Raw genomic sequence first — 4712 nt, forward strand, 5'->3', positions numbered from 1 at the left:
TATTTTCTTTGGAGTCTTCTCATGCATCTTATTTTCAAGTAGTCCATGAGTAAAAAAACTTTTGATGATGATGACAAAGATGCCATATTCTTGTTTCAAATATGTAAATAATATGAGGCAAATGCTACATTATAATATACTATGATGTTACATAGATACACATTGTAGATATGGAATAGATATAAAATATTATTAATAATATACCTATTCCACACACTCATGAGTAAGACCCAGACTGCCCTTACCTAAGTCCTCACTTTGGGAGGAAAAGAGTTTGGTTTGAAGAGCCAAAAACTTTAGAATAAAAAATCCTTCATTAAAACCTGGGTTCTGCCACTGACTGGGTGGATGGCTTGATGGCATTATTTCACCTGAGACTCAGTTTCCTCATCTACAAAATGAGGAAAATGACATCAACCTTGCAGAGTTCTCCTGAGAATCAGAGATAATGTAGACAAAACACCTAAGTGGTAAGGACTATGCTCTTTCTAGGGAGGAAAAAAACATGTTTTGAAACATTTAAGAAGTACAGCAAGTATCTCTTCTCACCGGGAGGGCAAGGTCTTAAACTGACTTTAGCACACTAGTGGCGGCACCTAGTAAATGCTCAATGCTGTAGAGGTTTGTCTTGTGCATCAGTATTTTCTGAATGAAAAGCATACACACACACACACACACACACACAATCTTCGGGATGCATAAATCTGTATATCTGCAAAAAGTATGTCAAAGGTTCATGTTTGCGTCGTACAAGGACGATGTAGTCAGGCAACAGATTCCTAGAGGCCCACTCCGCACAGAGCCACAGTGGCATGTTTTTAGTTTGTGTGTCTACCTACACTATCCGCAGCATCTCAGACGTGTGCGGACACGCATCTTTTGCTGGACGTTCTGCCCAAGCGAGCAGCACAGGTGTGGGCTCATCTGTGTGCAGAGTGCGCACAGCTGCGTGACCGCTTCCCGGGAAGGTGCGAGAGGGGTGCAAGCTGACGCGTGGCCCCCGTGAGCGCGCACACACGCACACACACGCGTCGGCCCCTGCGTGAACACGTGTGCCCGGGCGCCCGTGTGCGGCTCTGTGCACAGCGTCCGCGCCACCGGGCCCTGCCCCGCGGGAGTGGCCCGGCTGCCTGCGTGGCCTCCCGGTCGCCTCAAGAGAGTGTGCGGAACTCGGGGCGCCATCCCGCGCCCTGCGCCCAGCCGCCCCCCTCAGTCTAGGGCCCAGCGTGCCGTCCCTCCCCTGCCTGGGAGGCCCCCCGCGCCAGCGCCCTCGCTGCCCGTACCCCTTGTGGCTGCTTCCGGGCGGTGGGCTTCACCCTCGCGAAAACCTGTATGGTCTGCTTCACCATCTCCTCCCGGCTCTGCACTGACCCTTGACCTCTCTCAGGATCTGGCTCCCAAAACTTCTGACTCCCACCACTTCCGGCCAGCCGCAGCCTTAGCAACAGTAACTACGGACACTACCCAAGGAGCACCGCGCCAACGAGGCCCGCCTCCTCTCCTATGGTTACTGACTGTAGGAGGCTGAAGGGAAACGCTGGGGGTTGGGGCGGGGTTGGGCGGGGTTGGGGCGGGGTTGGGGCGGGGGAGGGGCGGGGGAGGGGCGGGGGAGGGGCGGGGAGGGGCGGGGGAGGGGGAAGGGGCGGGGCCGACCGGAGAATGCTGCGCGCTCGCGGGGTCGAGGTCTGGGCGCCAGGTTGAGCTCCACAGCTGGCCTACTTGGTGGTTAGTGGGGTGACAACCACCATGCCCTGACCGGTTCCTTAATCCATTCTTTCTCTGTGCCAAAACCTCTTTTAAGCACTGAAGTCATTCTGTTTTTTATTATTCATTCATTTAAGAAATGTCACTTGATCTGTGACAAGCAATATGCTGGCTGGGGATGATCTTGAGCTGAGCACGAGTGCCTCTGCCCTCTTCGAGATGAGGGTCTGATGAAGGAGGCCGCTTTTCCACGGGAAGTTACGAGTTATACCGGGATCGGGCATGGGATTCTGTGGAAGGCACCTCTTCTGTCTCTGTTTTGGAAGAAGTCAAGACTGGAAGAGATATCCTTTGCCATACAATGGCCCTGTCAAGAATGGATTGGCTCCCTTGTGCACGGTTAGTAGGAAGGTAAATTTGTGCAGTCACTATGGAAAACAGGATGGAGATTCCTCAAAAAAATGAAAAATAGAACTGCCATTGATCCAGCAATTCCACCTCTGGAAATATATCCAAAAGAATTGAAATCTGGATGCCAACGAGATCATTGCACTCCCAGAATCTTTGCAGCGTTAGCCAAGACACGGAAAACACTGAAGTGTTTTGGACACTGGATAAATGGATAAATGGACAAAGAAAATGTGATATGGGTATATATGAAGATTATTTAATCTATTATTTATCTTCTATGTATAATGGAATATTTTCCTGCCACAAAACAAAACAAAAAAGGAAATCCTGCCATTTGCAGCTACACAGATGAAACCAGAGGGCATTGTGCTAAGTGAAATAACTTGAAGAGAGGCAGATAGTGTATGATTTCACTCATCTGTAGCATCTAAAAGAGCTGAACTCACAGAAACAGAGGAGAATAGGTGGCCAGGAGCTGGGGGTGCAGAAAATGGGCAGATATTGGTTAAAGGTACAAATTTCCAGTCATAAGACAAATAAGTTCTGAGAATCTAATATACAGCATGGTGACTGTAATTAACAATATTGTGTTATATACTTGAAAGTTATACTTTCTTATATACTAAGACAGTAAATCTTGAATATTCTCACCAGAAGAATAGGTGGTAATTGTGTGAAGTGGCGGAGGTGTTAACTTTATTGTGATAACAATTTCACAGTACAGATGATCCCCGACTTATGATGGTTTGACCAATGATTTTTCAACTTTATGATGGTGCAAAAATGATAGGCATTCAGTAAAAACTGTACTTAGGATTTTGAATTTTATCTTTTCCTGGGCTGATGATATGTAGTATCATGCTGTCTCATGATGCTGGGCAGCGGCAGGGAGCCACAGCTCCCAGTCAGCCACATGATCCGAAAGTTAAACAACCTGTATACTTACAACCATTCTGTATCCATAAAACTGTTCTGTTTTTCACCTTCAGTGCAATATTCAATACATTACATGAGATGTTCAATACTTCATTATAAAATAGGCTTTGTGTTAGGTGATTTTTCCCAACTGTAGGCTACTGTAAGCGCTCTGAGCACATTTAAGGTGGACTAGGCTAAGCTACAGATGATTGGTAGGTTAGGTGTATTAAATGTACTTTCAATTTGTGATATTTTCAGCCTAAGATAGGTTTATTGGGACATAACCCTGACATAAGTTGAGGACAATATATATATAAGTGGATCAAATTATCACATTGTACACCTTAAACTTGTATGTCAATTAGATCTCAATAAAGCTGGAAAATACATACATACATATATACATACACACATAAGAAAGGATGAGTACCTCGAAAGACACTGTTAGCACCTGGAAAGATGTTCAACATCATTATCTACCAGGAAAATACACATTAAAACTACAATGAGATGTCACTACACATCTCTCAGAATGGCTAAAATAAAAAATAGCAACAAAACTAGGTCCTGATTGGGATACAGAAAAACGGAATCACACACACATTACTGGTGGGGATATAAAATGTAATATGTATCGTGGATAATGGTACAGCCATTCTAGAGAACAGTTTGGCAGTTTCTTATAAAACTAATGATGCAACTACTCTAAGATCCAGCAATTATGTTCATGAGTGTTTATCCCAGAGAAATGAAAACTGGTGCTCACACAAAAAACCTGTACTTAAATGATCATAGCAGCTTTATTTGTAATAGCTCCAAAATGGAAACCACTAAGATGTCCTTCCACCAGTGAATGGATAAAAAACTGTGGAATACTATTCAGCAACAAAAATGAAGGGACTACTAATACGTATAATCACTTAGATGGATTTCCAGGGAATTATGCTGAGTGAAAGAAGCCAGACTCAAAGTCAAATACTGTATGATTCCATTTATATAACATTCTTGAAATGACAAAATTATAGAGATGAAGAGGAGGTTAGTGGTTGCCAGGAGTTAGGGAGGAAGGGAGAGGGTAAGGTGGCTATGGCTATAAAAGGATCCTGGTGATGGACTGTTTGTATCTTGACAGTGGTGGTGGTCATAGAAATTTACATGTGTGATAGAATTGCATAGAATGAAACACACACACACACACACACACACACACGAGTGCATATAAAGCTGGTGAAAGTTGAATAAGATGGATTGATTGTATCAACGTCCATTCCTTGGTTGTGATGTTGTATTATAATTATTCAAGATGTTACCATTGGGGGAAACTGTAGGAATGGGAAGCAAAAATCTCTCTGTATCATATCTTACAACTGCATGTGAATCTACAATCATCTCAAAATACAAACTTTTAAAAAAAGAAACTCTTAGAGAATAAAAAGACAAGCCATAAACTGGGAGAACGTTTTTACAAAACACATATCTGATAAAGAACTGGATCCGGATTACCTAAAAACTCTTAAAACTCAATAAAAAATAGGAGAACAATCCATTTTTTTTTTGAAGAGGGGATCAAAGATTTCAACAGACACTTCCCACTATATGGATGGCAATGAGCATGCTTAACATAAGATGTTAACATAATCATTAACAAAATGCAAATTAAAACTTCAGTGAGAGGCACC

This window comes from Ursus maritimus, unplaced genomic scaffold (genome assembly GCF_017311325.1).
Source record: "Ursus maritimus isolate PB19 unplaced genomic scaffold, ASM1731132v1 scaffold_30, whole genome shotgun sequence".
Lineage (NCBI taxonomy): Eukaryota > Metazoa > Chordata > Mammalia > Carnivora > Ursidae > Ursus > Ursus maritimus.